Below are 18,064 nucleotides of genomic sequence, written 5' to 3'. Positions count from 1 at the left end.
CGGCATACAACCCAGCCCGTAGGCAGGGTGGCCGAGAGAAATATGCCGCCACCATGGTGAACAGTCACCATCATAAACTTTTCACCCCTCCGTGGAGCAATAAACAGAGCTAACCTCCATATGTACTAAACATTCCACATCCCAATGTCCACACAGATGAGGTATGGGAAATAAGATATGGCGGAGATAAGAGCAACAATAACCATAAACAGCACAAAGTCATTGTCACTTAAAATACTCTTGAGGTTCACCCGATCCTTGGTTCTATTTGTGCGACGCTTCCCTCCAACATGTTTTGTGAATTTCATTGCTGACTTAGCGTCCGTAAAGAAGTTAGGGGTACCATTGTGCGTGACCTTTAGTTTAGCGGGGTATAGTAGGGTGTATGGGATCTCCGCCTGCTGCAGTAGGCGTTTCACGGGGATAAATTCACATCTTGCTGCCTAAACTGTGGGGGTAAAGTCTGAGAAGAATGAGATTGTGTTTCCCTTGTATTGAATGGTGCCACGCTCCCTAGCCAGGTGGAGGACCACATCTCGGTCTCTATAGTTTAACAACCGGGCTAGAATCGGACGCGACATGGCACTCACAGGTGGTCTAGGTCCCACTCTACGATGGGCATGCTCCACAATGAAGATCGGTGAGAGATCAGCACCAAACTGATCCCCCAGTACCTCCTCCACGAATGTTTCCATTTTAGTAATGGATGTGGTTTCTGGAATACCTAGTAAGTGGATATTGTTGCATCTGCACCTGGCCTCATTTTTGGCACCAATCAAGGTCTGTATCTTGTCCATTTGTAACAGTTGTTCCTTTGCTTCCACCTGAAAGTCATGCACATTCGAGGACCGGTTCTCTAATCTCTAACTGATCCAACCTGTTTTTGTGTGTATCGATGTGGTTCTTGACCCCTATCAAGCTGTGAGGTAAGTACGTCTAGTTTAGTGTCAATTGTTTTAAGGCTAGATCTCATTTCTAACCAGAGATCACGGACATCTTCGTCCTGGTCCTCAGACTGCCTGGAGGTAGGGTTTTCGCCATCGCCCCCAGCACCAGAGTCCGTTTGGCACGTGTGCTGCTTGCTGTCGAAATGGAGCTTAGGCTGTTTAGGATCAGTCTTTCCCATCTTGGCCCCTGCACGTCACCCCAAAGATGTACTGCAGCAATATCAGTTAATTCTGACCTGCACGTCGTGAGGGCAGCTACGTATATCACCAAAGTACAGGTAAGTCCCCCCAATGGCTTGCAGAGCAATTGATTATCTGGATTCACTGCATGTGACAACTGTTCATTTAGGTGCACTCTCGTGTGCCCAGGCGTGCAGCTGAAGGCACGGACATAGTCTGTATGCTACTGCTAATGAGGGTCAATGCACACCCCTCTGGCTATCACTCTGATAATAAGCAACTAATGATGGCACAGGGGGTTTGATATCTGAGTGGCCCCACAGTGCATAGATCAGTCAATGACTGCAGGCAACCCCCGCTGGCAGCTGATGAGCAGGGCGCTTCACTGCACACGGAGCCTCCACCAAATGGGCCTGCATATGGGCCACTGCCCGACCCTTGATAATTGCTGGGGGCTCACCTGCGAGGGAGAACCGTACCCGCCCCATTGCAGCAAGCTTTCCCCCCTCGTGGCACCCCTATTACCTCGATCTGCTGCTGATACTCTCGCGCTGGTCAGCTCTTACCCAGCATGCTTTCCTGGAAGTGCCGGGACGCGGCGATCCCGAAAGTCGATCCTCCCTGACGTAGCCTCACAAAATGGTGGCCGCAGCCTCCGCACACCCCTCACGATACAGGGGGCACACCGTTCACATTCTATCTCGGGCCCGGCAGCAAGTCCCGGCTTCAGTCCAGTGCCTCAGATCCACAGGACTACAAGCGGCAGCGCGGCCCCGACCTTGCTAATCGGACACGGCCCTCCAAGCCGGATCAATCACAAAGAGTGGTTTCGGGTCAGGCGCCACTCAATTCCACTCAAAAGTGGTATCTATCAGCACTGCTCCAATTCAGGATGTCAAATATCAGCACCAGTGGCGTCCCCAGGTGCGGCGTTAGGATATAATTATGCCAGATTTAATTTTGGCCGTCGCAGCTCACTCACAGAGCGACCATTATGCTGCACGGTGGACCACGCCCTGTCTCGATCTATCTTTGGAGCTCAGCAGGTTTAGTTGATCTTGCAGGCATCTCCTGTAGAGGCATATTGATGTAGATGTCAGTGTTAAATCAAATTGAAATCTGTATTTCACTTATGTTCTGCTGCTGTTCAATTTCAACAGGAACAAGTTCCATTTCATATGGTAGACTTATCCAATATTATTAGTCTTTCTGTCTGAACTTCCTGTATGGTAGCGAGAGGAGATCAGCAGCTACCCAAAAACTGCGTCAAATCTTAGTAAATCTCCCCTAAAGGGGTTCTGAGACATGCAGAGCAGCAGAACCATGGCCATTGCCACAGTCCCTCTTTACTTTGTCACAGGGCGTGCCAGACATGGCATTAACTTATAGTGTAATATGTATTATTGTGTGGGAAATATTTATATGTAGGTTGTTAGATACCTATTTTATTGTGGTATATTTAAAAAAGCGCAATAAAGAGCTTCTGCCACTGGCCTGCACATTGTCTTTTGACTTCAAAAGAAATTTACAGCTATTTCCTTTTCCTTGGGCTCGTGGATGACCTCTGACCTGACAGGATCGCCTACAGATCAAATTACAGATTTGACCTTTTTGATTTCTTCTCAGCACCCTCACAACTTTCATGATATAAAATTATTGGCACATCCTGCAGTGCTACTATAATTTTCAATAACTGTCTTTGACACTGCCTATTCACTGTCTGACCCTTGCAAATTGTCTCTATACATGGTATGCACCTTCGTGTTGGCTTTTCTAGGCCTAAGGTTGTCATTTGTGTTCAGGGCATTTATTAATTAATATTTACAGCTTTTCCTGCCTCGCATCTGCTGTTTGGTTCACCTATGTATATACTCCTTTCTATGTCAATATATTGTTAGGTTTGGCGCCTTAAAAAAACCACATCTCAATACATACATACATGGGCTTTTTGTCAGCCATCTTCTTCCATTGACCTGAGTGAGTGTCATTCACATTTTGCTGCTATCCATCACGGCATACAGCTAGGGCCCACTTTAATTCTGGGGGCGCCCAGCGCAGCAATCTCTGTTGGCAGCCGGCCCCATTGAACTCCCTCATGTATTCCCTCACTACCACCCTCCAGTGGCACCCCCATCAACTTGTGTGGTGGCGGCTTGGTGGCTACATGGATTCCGGCTCTTGAGACTTGCTGGCTCCATGTGGTGGCTTGGATTGGGCGTGCTCTGACCTGTCTGTTCTTCTATTTGTTTTGGGGGCACAAGAGCTTTGGGCAGCAGCCATTTTGGAGGACGTTTGTTTCCCACATCATCCATGGCACAGAACACTTTCACTGGAGCTTTTTGAGAGTGCGGAGCGAGTTGACCCTTTACATTTATTGCAGGCACAAGCCCCCCCTGGAGTCCCGCCACCCCTCCACTTGAAGTACCTCAAGACTTGGCCATGGCTTTGCTTCCGGCGGCGATGTCCGCCTCGCTTTGCCTCCTGTGGCTGCTGCTCTCTGCTCACGAGCCGCTTCATCTGATGGTATGGCGAGTGCCCAACGTGACATTGCTGCCCTTTGCTGCTCCCTAATTGATTCCCAGCGACTGGTGGAGAGAGCGGTGAGTTCCTGGTTTTTCCACTCTCTTGTTTTCCTGTGAACGAGAAGTCCTTCCCACTTGATTGGTGTCTCGGGGTTTGATGGTCTGGGTTACCGCCATTTTATGCTGAGGGTTGATATGAAGACGATCTGAGCCCTCCATCTTGATGATGCGGATTTGTTTCACAACTATCCGCTTGATGCCGATCTCTGCCTTTGCTTACCCAGCTGGGCTATCCCCTCTAAAAGGACGTCTTATCCCCTTTGACAACGAGGATCCGTCCGGGACATACACTTCGCCCCCCCCTTCTGACCCTTCTCCTTAGCCAGGTTGCGCCAGCGCTGTTTCGTGAGGCTGGCCCAGGGTGCTGTGGATTCCCTGTCCTCGATCTGTCTGGTTCTTTGTTGACTTTGTGACTTTATGATGTTTAGTTGTTTTTGTTCATGTGTTTCTTTTTTCCCTAGAAGTCTATACAAAGCTGTGTCTTTTGTATTAGGATAGGATAGGATATATGTTTGTATAGCGCTAGAATGCCGCGACGTCTTGGCGCTGGTGTGTATGGAAGTGGTACAGCCTATGTTACAGGAGCTAGATTGAGGTAAACAGACAAGTTTTCAGATCTTTCCTAAAGGATTGCCGATTTGACTGAAATCTCGTGGCTATTGGCATTTTGTCCCATAGCTTTTCTGCACAGTTTGAAAAGGTTCTTCCACCCCATCTCACTCGCCTAATCCTATCAATTTGCAGAAGGCCCAGATTACTGGATCTTAGGGCGCGAGCGGAGATATAGGGCATAAACATTTTTGGGATGTCCTTAGCCCCTGCCCCGTGCAATGCTTTATGCACCAGGCATAAAGCCTTGAATTCCACATTCTGCTGCACCAGGGAGCCAATGCAATGCTCCTGCCGAGGTTGATTGACCTCTAGGTATATTTAAGAGCAGCTTTGCAGCAGCAGTCTGTATTGACTGCAGGTTACTCATCTGGGTTTTGTCAATCCCCAACAGCAGAGCATTACAATAATCAAGTTTAGATAATAATGTAGCCACCACCACTGTCTTTTGTAATTCCTGCGCAATGAAAGGGAATATCTTTCTCAAAGTTTTTATTAGAAAGAAGCAGGAAGAAGTAAGACTATTTACCCGAGCGGAGAAGTTTAACTGGCTATCAATGATGACTCCGAGGTTTCTGACCTTGGGCACGGGGCTGGGGCATTCCCCCGCTCTCACCGGCCACCAGGAGTCGTACCACACGGATCGCCCCTGACCAAACTCAATAACCTCCGTCTTGTCTGTGTTAATTTTCAGAAACCTATGGTTCATCCAGGTCATGATCTCAGTAAGGCACGCATGAAACCTAACAGCTGTATCTTCAGGTTGTTTGGCTATCGAGATTATAAGCTGAGAATCATCTGCATAAGATACCAGGGTGAAACCATGCCTCCTGATGAGTCTGGCCAGGGGAATGACATAGATGTTAAACATCGTCGGTGATAGGGCTGATCCCTGTGGAACTCCACAGGGAAGATGGAAACTGTCTGACTGCATGCTTTCCCAGTACAAGCTCTGCTCACTCCCCTCCAAAAACGATGAGAGGAGGGTCAGAGCCGAGACCTTGATCCCCACTTCCTGCAGCCGTTGCACTAACACCGTGTGATTCACGCTGTCAAAAGCTGCTGAGAAATCTAATAGTACGAGGGCTGCTCTGCCCCCTCTATCAACTATTCTGCGGATCTCCTCAGTTGCTACAATCAGAGCAGATTCAGTAGAGTGGTATGACCGAAAGCCATGCTGAGTATTCCAGTAACTGATGCAGTTCTTCACTATTGCGTGCTTACTGTGACTTTGCAATGTTCCCCTGATGCTCTTTCCTCCTGGCCGGTCTGCCTGACCCGATCAGCATGCTAACCCCTTTTATTCCCCCACTTCCCTCTATGATACATAGGATTGTTTCTATGTTTAGCTTCACCTTTGCGTTCCCCACATTCAGCCTACGCTCTCTTCACCCTTTAACTCGCTTTTTACTGCTAGCCCTCCCATTTTAGACCATAAGGGTATCTGATTTTGATTAAGTTACGTTCATTTTGGCAGACTATTCATATTATTTTCTTGGTTTTTTCCTACCACCCCCTATATTAGCTGCCCTAGGGCAGTAGGCGTCTGTACCAGCGTACCTACTCTCTTTCCCCCCATTCTACTGTATAGGTCTTCCCCTACCTCTATACTGTCCCTAAACGGCTCCATGAATGTGCCCCTTACCAAAGCACTCCCTCTCCCCTTGTTGGGGAGGGATCTAGCATTTTTGCCCCGGAGTCTCAGATTCCCCTCTGAGAGAGTCCACAGTGTTAAGGGATTCACACATAGCAGAAAATGCCTTTATTGGCTTCCTCTAAGGTGCCCCTTGCCGAAGCACTCCTTCTCCCCTTGTTGGGGAGGGATCCTGCATTTATGCCCTTGAGTCTCAGATACCCCTCTGAGAGAGTCCACAGTGTTAAGGGATTCACACATAGTGGAGGTTTGGGAATGTTCCCATTATCGCTGGTAACTCAGCACCACACACCGTTATAGGCGCTCTCTTTTAATCCTTTTTAATGGCCTTCTCGAGGTTGATACTTTAACCCTCGGCTGTACCTCGGCAACCTAGCAACCTTTGGTCGATGACCAGTGGAGTTGCCCTACGCAACGATTGAGGAGTCTGGCTCTGGTTCCCCCCCTTGGCTGGCACCTACCCTCCTGATTGTCAGACACTATATCTTTTCTTGTCGCCCTGTTGTGTTCCCTTCCCCCTCCCTCACTCTTTATTTTTCCTCTTCTTCTCCCTCCCTCCCTCCCTCCCCCAAATCTCTCTCCCCCTACCTGCTTTTTCTTCCTCACACCTGAGCCATACCTTTGTTACTCATGTATCCCCAGTAATCTACGCACCTGAAACTGTTGTTATTATGTAACTATGTTTTGAAGCAATTCTACCTACTCATGTAAAGTGCTCTGATACCTCTGGGTGTAGCCAGCGCTATATAAAACTTTTCCAATAAATAAATAAATTAAATAAATACCCAGGAGCCAATGCGGCCTGCTATTCAGCATTGGCCAAATAGTGTGGTTTGATCAGATCAAAGGAGACAAATCTCTTTTCTTTTTTGCCAGCAAGAGACGGAAGAAGTACTGTTCTTGTTCTTTCGACAGCCAAGATAGGTACAACCGCTCTGTAAGATGGCCCAAATTCTTTGTGTCTACAATCTTTTCTCTGACCAGATACCCGTCTTTTGGGATCCAGACAGCTCTTGCTGTGACTGATTTTACTTCCCCAGTGGTGGTGCGTTTTACTTGGACGTTGCTTTGTAGTGCCTGGAATTCATTGAGTTACTGTAAAACAGCAAAACTGTTATTGATGTTAAGTAGTTTTTCATCCACCACTGTGCTGCCAAAATCAAGGTAAGGTACCCACATTCTCGTCCAAATAGGACCTCGTAAGGAGTACAACCTCCTAGGGAACTTCTTTGCATGTTATTAAGTGCCCTCTGGACCCCATATGGGTGATTGGCCCAATTATCATCCAAGCCTAATACCCTTGCTGTTAAGGATTGCCTTAAGTCCCGTTTTTTCCTCTCCACTATCTCATTTCCCTCAGAATGATATAGAGATTAGTACCACAATGCAACACCCAAACTTCCCATGGCTTCCTTGTAAGCCTTAAAGTGAAACGCGGGTCTACGGTCAGAATGTAATGTGCCAATTGCGTATGTCCCTATAAAGAGTTGCAAATCCCTTATAACAGTTCGGGCGTCAGCTGAGCGCTGAAGGCAAACCCACACGAATCTAGAGCATGATGTACTTGTAATCCCCATCAGATTGTAAGGGGCGGCAGTGGTCCAAATAGACACAAGACGAGAGGTCTGTCTGATATCAGTAGTGGTGTTTGTGGTGGACGTGCTACGGTTGAGCCCTCTGAGAAGTGTGGCTCAATGATTAGAGCGGCAGACCCTGATGCAGAGGTCTAGCCCGAGACCAGGGTTCAATTCCCCGCCTCGGCGGTTCTTGGGCTCAAAAATTCCACGGACCTGATAATTCTCACCTCGGTGCCTATTCCAATCATGGAGTCCCACTCTGCAACTCTGGGCAATAGCTTGCTTAATCTCCACAACGGCCCCCACAACGCTAAGGATACCTGGCCTCCACCTTGGGGGTGCCCAGGAGTGGACGCCTCACAGGGAAAGCCAGGATGGGTTCCGCAGCGGTATTCGTACAAGCGCCTTGAGACCCTTGCGGGTGAGTAGTGCGCTATACAAGTATCAAATTTACAAGTACAAGTATCAAATTTTAATTTACATTTCATCTGCTGACAGATGTCGTACTTAAGGACAAATGCTTTTGTCTTTTTTGTTAAACCTGGCCACCAATAACGTTGCTCCAGTAGTGAAACTGTTGGAGTAATCCCTGCATTTGCTGAACCTACACCCTCGTGTGCAGCTAGGATTGAACCTAATCTGTGATCCATGTTCGGTATTACTCGATCCCCTAATCCTGGAATTTGAGCATACAGAACATTTGCGAAGTACTTGAGCGGAAAGATTTTTGGTACGGCTGAACTGTTTTTGCGTGAAGCAATGACAGCTACTATTATGTCTCCATCTATTCTTTTGCGAGAACGAGTGATTGCAGCTACGGCACTGTTGCCCTGGTGGCTTCATCAGTGAATACATTCCCTTCAACGTGCATGCCAACACGTTGATGACTCAGCGTATGAATTATGTGAGCCCGCGGCAAACCTTTAGCTCTACCACTTGTTCCCAGAGCTACTTATGCTTTATTATGCAACCTTTTGAGTCTTTAAAAGCCTTCTGACCCCAGTAGTGAAGATATTAATTGTATGACTGGACACAATAGAAAGATTTGCCCACTATGAGTGTGGGGAATTCTTGTTCCATATTTCTTAGTGCAGGTATTAAGGCTTTTAGTTCTGCCAGCTGAGCCATGCAATCTCCTAGAGACTGCATCTGCATTTTGCTAGGACAAACTTGCCGTCCCGCATACGTCCCTTTACAATTCACACAAGCTGCGCTGTATTGCTGTTTACTTTCTGCGGCAGGCTGAGCATATCCGTCAGAGTAAATTATGTTTTTATACAGATTAAGTGGCATTATTTCATTCGGGAGAGGATATTCTTGTTCGTACTACAGAAATGCTTGCGTTTTTAAGGTAGAATCAAATTTGTAGTCTACATCTATTACAGTGAGAAAATTAGCCCATTGTATCCACTGTGGATGCAGTGCTTTTGTGATTGTACCAGTAGCTTTTTTAACAGCCTCTAAGGCCGGTACCGGAGTCACGATATTTATTTGTTTCCCCTGTGCTTGTGCTATTTCTCTCACTACAGAAGTCTGTACTGCTGTCAGAATCTTTTCATTGGATGCAAAGCGCATTTCAGTGTTTGGGTACAGATGATATTAGTATACAATGGGTATAGTTTCCCCTTCATTCAAGGATAGGTAAGTGTACCCAGATTGATCCGCGACTACACGGATGACCAAATTCGTTGTGTTTACACGTGTGCGTAAGTGTTTGGAAGCTATCATGTCAGCTTGTAAGGGACAAAGGATTTCTGTGTTTTCTGTGTCCATTGATGGACTGAAAATTCAGGTCTGATTAAGTCGTAGAAAGGTTTTACTTTTTCTGCACAGGTATCCTTCTCAGGACTACCCATTACTTGCGATTTTGTAGCTCTAGCTCCCAAAATATCTAATTCGGCGTACATATCTTTGATAATTTTAGGTAATTCTTGCTCCTGTTGTGCAGGAGTGCATTCACTCAGACATTGGCGTATAGACACCGCTGCGCCTCCCCTTTTATGTTTGCTAAAATAATTGTTGATATTTGGGAAAATATGCCTAGAAATTTCATCTCCAAGTTTAGAGCAGGTTCTTCTCCATACTCATTCTGTATTTGACTTAATATTTCTGGTATCATGGCAATTGAAGGGAAACCGTGAGTTCTGGTATAGATGGCAGCAAAAACAGTACCCCAAGTGGTACAATCCTCCATCGTGGGAGCTATTCCCATTGGCAAGCAAATTGTCAGTATTCTGTGTTTTTCTTGTGGGCCTTTGTGTGGAAACATAGGCTCTAGGTGTGTTATTTTATGTACTATTCAGAATGGGATTCGCTCGTGTTTAGTGGACATTCTTCCGATAACACTGCTGAGTGTATTTGGAGTAATTTTTGTTGCGGTCCCTTGTAGTTGACCTGCTGGAGTAATTTAAGTTGGTGTGAGTGTTCTCATAACAAACTGTAAAATTGTATTACTTCTTTGTCAAGTGAACGTAAGCCTGCTATTGGCAATGTGTCAATGTCTGGATGAGGCGTGTAAGACGCTAGGACCAGCCAAGTCGCTATGTCTCTGCTGAGCGGACTGAGTCTCACTTTATCTGTGGTGTGTGGGTAGGCACCTTTAAACCAGTTTATATGCTCCTGGTAACTGAGGGAACGTCAATGTCCTTGTATGGATAATATTCTTCCGGGGTTTCATCCAGAGAGTAAGTATAAAATGTATTTGTGCATGCATCTGCAGTTGGGAATTTGATCCATGAATAGAATACTTCTGTCCTAAATGACTCTTGTGCCCGAATGTTACAGTTCCACGTAATGCTGAGACTCCAAACTCTGCTAGTTTTAAAGTATGTGCGTTTCTGACATTTTCTGAAATGCTTATAGCACCTTTCTACTCCCCATCCCCGCTGCATTCACCTGTAATGCAGCGTTCTCTTCGACAGGCATCGTTGAAAGAGTTTCAAGAAAAATGAGATAAGGTTTTATGCACAATAGGGAACTATAATCCTTCAAGCTTGAATAAACCTACGGCCAATATACAGGCTATGCCTACTCAGCTGCAGTGGATTTTCCCTTCCAACTCCAGACATCTCTGGATAGATGTGAGTAGGGGTCTCTGAGAACAGCACGACTGACATACTAAGATTTGACTGTTAAATAAGAACCAAACCAATGTTGGCTGCACCATGTCGTGTAGTTCCTATACATCTATATATGATCTGCGCGTTTAGACAACATAAACTGTGGGACTGGTGTCCAGACTGATTCCAGACACCCCCACCAGATATGTTCGACTGCATACCAGCTAGCTCACAGTGCCACTATGAACTCCTCTTACCGAGGAGAAAATAGTTTCGGGCAACTATCGAACATGACAACCCTGTCCCCTCCGGGATCGTGGAAACAGTAAAGTACTTTTTGCTCAGTCACTTGTGCTCACTTTGTCTCAGAGAGATACACAGAATAAACAATGTGGATGTTTTCAATAAGCATTTATTGAGCCAGCGTCATTCTAGTGTGAAATATGTGTGCTATAACAACCATAAGACAGAAATAGATATAAAAAGTCATAATCATAAAAAGAGTAAATAGATGGTAGACTTCTACCATAATGCTAAAACAATATATATATGCAGGTATACAGATGCATGACAGTAATAAGGCGTACTCCTATGATGATAACCCTAACTAGATGTACCTAAGTGTACCTAGCATGTATTTAGGTGTATTGCCAAGAATCCCCCTAGGAGAGAGCCAACCCAATTACCTGAAGTGAGAAACTGAAGGACCTCGTCTTGGTCTCGAATTGGACACCCTGCGAGGGATGTCAGACCACTGCGTGCTGGAGTGTCTGCGTGCAGGAGCCTCAGAGTCTTGTGTCAGCACGTCAGCATGGAAGTCTTTACCCTCTGCCCGCCCAAGCAAAGATATCATTCTTATATACCCAAAAGATACCCTCATGGGTTCTACCTTGCGGTGTCATGTCAGCCGAGGGTGACAATAGGGATGACCCTTATACATAGTTATTATGCAGAAGATGCAGGAGATGGTAGTCCTGCTGTGATTCTAAGAAACCTCATGCATAATAAATGAGGCTAGTTTTTTGAGAAATCCACACAACATTTATGCAGCACCTAAGTAGGTAAAAGATCAGCACAAACCTGTTATGTAGTACAATGGTATGGTAAATGTAGGTGAAAGGTTAGGTGACTACCCAGGCCTATATTGGGGTATATTACAAATCACAACACTACCAATGGGTACGACAAGGATAATGGAAGATCTTTGACTTGCTTGTCTGAAGTCGTTTGGTAGTGGAATGTGGATTCTCAGGTAAACTTGGTTTAAGGGTTTTTGTCACCTTTCAATTCCTATGGTATAATAGCGTTTTATCACATTCCCTAACTACAGGGCGTTCAGGTTATGTTAGTAACATTTTATAAAAGGGCTAATTTTTACTCATACAAAGTTTGTCCTTCAAAAAAGCTGCTAAATGTACCAATATTTATCACTTTGCAATGGAAACAATACCAAGAGCTGTCCTTTTCAAACCTTTGGGGTATATTCACAAGAACGTGTGATAAATACCGCAAGAGTAGCTTAACGCAACTCTCCCCCCGAGCACACAAACAGCGTTTGCGAACAGGAAAAAAGCATCACGAACAAGCAATTCCGTGTGTTTGCGGAATTTCTGCGTGCTCGCAGAGATTTTGTACCATTTAGCGAAGCTTTGCATAGCGTGACTACGTAAATTCCGCCCAACCCTAGTATTCACAACGTGGTGGTAGCATGCGATAGTCACCAGAAAATGCGTCAAATGTCAGCGTAAAAATCAACGCCACGCCGCAAAAATCAAAACGCGAATGCAATAAGTCATGCTATGAGGCCAATCGCCGTACAAAAATCAGTGAAAAGCAGACACAGGCCTGCAAATCATACTCGTCTGGCGGGAAAATGCACTAAAAAAAAGAAAGAAAAAAAATTCAAACTGCGTAGCACCATGGTCTACCCGGACCGAGTGCAGAGGGCAAGCCGAATCCCACAAGCCCTATGGAGGGCCAGCCAGGCACCCCATGTTCTGGGAAGGGCAAGAGGAAGAGGAAGACAGGGTTCAGTCCGCAGGAAGACCGAATCATCGTCACGGAGGTGACATAACACCATCAACAACTGTTTGGCACCTTCACTGTGGCACTGGCAACCCAAACGGAAATATGTCAGGTCATTGTCACCAACGTCAATGAAGTCGGAGTATCGATAAGGTCAATGGAGGAGGTCAAGAGGCGCTGGCATGCAGCACAGCCAAACCAAACAGAAACTAGCTGCTAACAGGAATGCAGAAACGGCGACAGGAGGTGGGAGTCCTGCGACACAGGAGGAGCTGGATGAGCTGGAGGAAATGGTGGCCACTGTCAGCAGTGTGGAGACGGTGGCAGGATTTGGGGCTCTGAACACAGCTCGATATGACCTGACCCAACAGCAACAGGGTGAGTAACGACCAGGGACTGGGGGGGCGGGGGGAGATGGGCACAATGGCACACATGCACAATTATGTGTAGCACATTGCACACCCACATGGATCGTGGAACATGTCCCTGATAGCCTTGGCACACTGCAGCACACATAGAAACGCCAAGTAGGCCCCCGTCCACAATGTGCACAAAGAGACCCCCCTCCCTATCACCAATATCACAACCGACCCATGCACATGTGCTGAATCCAGCAAAGCAGCGGCTCTGTGACCCACACTGACTATGCAAATGACACTGCATGCCCAATAACATGGCGACAGCCAAAGAACATGACATGGCCCATGATTCGACATGGAGGTGGCCCAGTGCGGATCACATCCATAAAGGAGCAGGTCACACTCTGACATATCCACGTGCACCCACAACACATGCCGTACAATACACGCAGCAGATGAACAATGTACCTGGCCACAAAATCTGTCCAAGAGCACACATGACTCAAATCATCAACAAATCAGCCCCCGAAAAGCACACAATTCAAAGGCACCCCGCCTCAAAAGGAGAAGGCTACATGAAATCAGAGCTACAAGGGCAACTCCCACACAATGCAGCACACACACATAGCAAACACAGAAAATTAGCAATGACGGCAATGTGGCACAAAGTGGAACACCAACACCAACACCACAGGACAGGGCTCACAACAGGTTCCGCACGTGCGTAGTAACCATCCATTCACATCTGGCATTGCCTGACACTGTGCGATGACAATGTATGGGTACTACCACACATGCGTCATGTAGTCGAAAAACACACTGACTGCCATCAAATAGCCAGCTCAACCAAAACAGTCACAATGTATGTTGGCATGCAGTCTGAATGGAAACATCTGCAAATCTTCAACATACATGTGTAACTCCTTTAACCTGCATCTCCCCTTTACATTGCAGAAGGACAAACAAGACCTCCTGCAGACTACAGCACACTTCCCTTCATTGATGATGAAGAAAGTAAGTAAGTAAGTAAGTAAGTAATTTTTATTATGCATAATTAATTAAAATCATTGCATATGGTAATCATACAAAAAAGAAGCGCAATTTCTTGATAATAAAACTTCTGTACATTTAAATTAAAAGAAATGCTTTTCTTAAGATCAGAGAGTGTTATACAATTATAAAGAAGGAAAAGTTAATTCTTAAAACGTGCAAGTAAGAGAAATTTGCAAATCATCCGAAGACTAGTCATTGATGATGAAGAGGACAACTTGCACATATGTCAAGACACCCTCCAACGGATAATGGACAGCCTCCACACCTCATCCCCAGGAGCAGGGCAGGCCAGCTGCCCCAAGGTAACCTCACCACCTGCACAGACCACACAGCAGGAAACACACACCACCACGGCTGTCTCCCAGGACTCCCAGACCAATACATGGAGTTCCAACAGAGTGTGTGGGCTTGCCAGTTGGAGTTGGCTGAACAGCTGCGGGTGGGTTTCGAGCTCGTGGCAGCCAAACTCGATACCATACATGGGTGTCTGAGTCCCATCAGGGACCACGTACAGTCCCTTTCAGACAGCCCCTGTATACACCATGCTCCACCACAGACCTTGGCTGACCTTGCTGGGGCCATTAATCGAATACAAGTACTGCCTGGTCAGACAGGCACCAGCGATGACAGCACAGAGTTGCCACAGATGCGTAGGTCAATAGAGACCATGGAGCAGATGCTGGCTGGAAGCATGGATGCCACGCCTGGACACCAGAGAGTAGTAGCTGGGAACTTCAATGCCCTGCGGTTCCTCATCTTGCCATTGCAGCCACTGAGCCTGTCCCAGATGACTGAAGCGGTAACATCAACACACACATCTCCGACCCCTGACTTGTCAGTGGCACACAGTGATGCTGCCCCATCACCTCCGCAGGCTGATGTGTCAGTGGCACACAGTGATTCAGTCATCACCCCGCCACACACACCGGACATACCAGACACAGAACCCGTATCAGAGGAGAAAGATGGAGATGGTAATTACTGTGTGAGAAAGGAGGCTGTAGCATCCATCACCGCCAAATGGCCTGTCACTGCCTCGTTGTGCCCTATTCATCATGCCCTGGGACAATACCTCCCACTGACCCCCGGAACACTCTGCGACATTCCCCCAGACCCCCACACGGACTGCCATATCTTCACTGCTGGACAATTACACAGCAATCCTGCTGCGGACTGCACTCCCTCTCTTCCTAATCACTCTTCAATCCCCAAAGGACTCTGGTTTGCCCACCACTGGGCTTCCATGTAATGTGGCCTTGGATGGCCATGTACAGCTCCAGCTCCGTCAATCACCTGTATGTGAATAAAACATTCTAAATAACACAGCTGTATCAAGACTATGTTCACTCACGTATGGAAGTATGGCTGGATGCGGGGATAATGATTGCACATGAAGGTACACCCTGGTAACTGACATATATGCGCATAGCCAATTGGATGACTGTGAAGGTGAGTACTAGTTGTGTTCCCATTGTACATCAACAACAATCTCACAACCCCTCAACGTGGGCACACGTCCATGTATTGAATGGGGCTGTGTGTAGGAATGACCAAATCGGTAGCAGGCCAGGAGTGGTGTCCTTCATCACATGTGACAACAGAACTTCACGTCACATACCTACTCACACACATCTTTGCGGACACATTCTGTTATGATATTTGACATTGCTCCACATGGTCAGAGGTTGGACACCATACTCACATTGCTGAAGTCACGTAAGTGCACAGGTCGGCCAGCAACTATCCCAAAACAATGTCTGGCTCACAAATGTGTGCAAAAGGGAGCCACCCCCATTGCACATGTGTCAGTCAGTTCCTCCCTGTGTAGGGACGATGCTCATTGTGGCACAAGAGTGGACAATCTAATCAACACACATCACAATTAAATACTAGTGGAGTGGCATAGACTTTATTGGCATGTGTGTGTCAGTACGGATGAGGCTATGGCCACAACAGGCAGGGACATGCTTAAGACAATTACACGTAGCATGGGAACATGTCGAGGTCCAGGAAATGGTGAGTCAAAAAAGGACAGCAATCATCGCGGATGGCAACGGTCTCAGCCCACCTTGCCTTGCTGGACGAGTCATGTGTTGTTTGGCGCCTGCCCATTGCCCTGTGTGAGGGGGCACGACTCACTGCCCATGGGATCTGCATAGTGCTCTGTCACCAGAATGCGCTGATTGTCTGCTCTGCTGACAGTGATCAGGTGAAAGGGTCCAACAGGTTCACATGCCGTGCTACAGTGCCATGTGTGTACTCGCCCCTAGCAATGTGTCCGAATTGGTAACGTTGCCAAATGACGCTATGTTGCTCTGATCATAGACCTGCATCACCTTGCACAGGTGTGTATACACACACATAGTTCCACGCATATGCATCCAGAGTCCTGACGCAGGCAGACATGTCCTTTGATGTGGTGGGATATGTGAGCATTCCCCACGATGCAAAAAGTTTTTGGGACCTGTGCTGTGGGTGACAATCCGATGTGGCAGCAGGAACGTAGGTACTTGTCCATGAATGCCCATGCAGCTTCATGTGCAATGTGTTCCAATAGTAAGTCGTTGTTGTGTTCAAGGAACACCAGGGTGAACCAATCCATTAACTGGTCCGGGCAGGTGTGCTCAGCCCATGCCGTTTCACCAATCCGCAACACAGCCCAATGGGGAAGCGCCTCGATGTGGTCACTGCACACGAGGAATTGTGCAATCTCCCGTGCGCAACTGCCAATACATACGCAGTATGTCAAGGCATCCCATGCACGGCTGTCTCGGTTACACTCCTGTTCATGATCCAACAGGGGGCGCAGACACAATTCATAATCCAATTCATCTACGGTTGTGTTGGATAGTCAGACATCCATGGGACACTCGAAAGTGCATGTTTGGCAGTGGAACCAGGGCTGGGCGCAGGTGACGTAGGCCAGGCGGTAGCTCAGCCGGTAACTAATCCGCAGCACTGCCAGTGGCAGTGTGGCCAGTAAATGCAGCATACGTGCATGGTACTTTTCCACGTGGCGGGGGTTTTGCATGTGCCTGGGATGGCCTGACGTTACGTTGGTGCGTCTCATGGACCGGCACTCTTCTGGACTGCGGCAGTTGTGTGGAGGATATGCCACCGCTCTGAGCAATGATTTGAATGTGTGTGCAACGTTGGGGAGAATGGGTTGCTGTTTCCGTGAGTGTCAAGGGCATCCCATGCGGGGGTACCTCAGGCAGGGGCTTCTGTGAGTGGGGTGTGGATAAGTCAGATAGTTCATTGGCGCAATGCGTGGTCTGAGAGTCGTCCCCATCTGCCATGGCATCTCTCTCAGCGTGTTCCAGCTGCATTCTGGACCAAGGTCGGAGGTGCAGGTGTCTACCGACCTTCTGCATTGGAACAATGGACCTTTCATCCCTGATGTTTGTGTGACTGCTACTTGCGTTTTCGGAATGTGATGTGGCTTTGGTGCTGGGATTGGGACAAGGCCTTGGGCTCATGGTGTACGGATGGCGATACACACACACATGTTGGCATGTGGAGCCAGGTGCCTGAGAGGCCTTGCACTGCTTGTGCAATCTCACTCCGTATCTCTTCCTCGCGCTCTCCCTCTCTTTCCTTTGTTGGGCACATGGCACACCTTCTTCTCTTTGATTTTGTCTTCCAGGCTGTGTCCTACAGATTGTCCAGTGAGGACCCGCTAGGACTCATCCAAATGGTTGTTTTGGCTTTTGTTTGAATGTTGTTTTGTGTTGGTGATTGCATTGCTGTATGACTGTTTCTCCATTTTCTGGCCACGCATGTATGTTGATTTTCCAGCTTGTGCGACATCAGGCTAAATATTTGTTTTGGGATTCGTGTTGTTGGTGTGCAGTTTCTTTGTCTGGGGTTGGGGGGGCACAGGGGTGTTGTGAGCCCGGGGGTGGTGTCGGTGAGTGTTGTGGCCCTCTTGGGTGTCCATGCTGCATGTTCAGTTGCTCGGGGGCATCTGTTGTTCTTCATGTGTGGCTATGGGCTGTGCTCCCTTGTATGGTGCAGGT

The sequence above is a fragment of the Triturus cristatus genome, chromosome 2_2 (assembly GCF_964204655.1).
Source record: "Triturus cristatus chromosome 2_2, aTriCri1.1, whole genome shotgun sequence".
Classification (NCBI taxonomy): Eukaryota; Metazoa; Chordata; class Amphibia; order Caudata; family Salamandridae; genus Triturus; species Triturus cristatus.
This window is presented reverse-complemented; position numbering follows the sequence as displayed.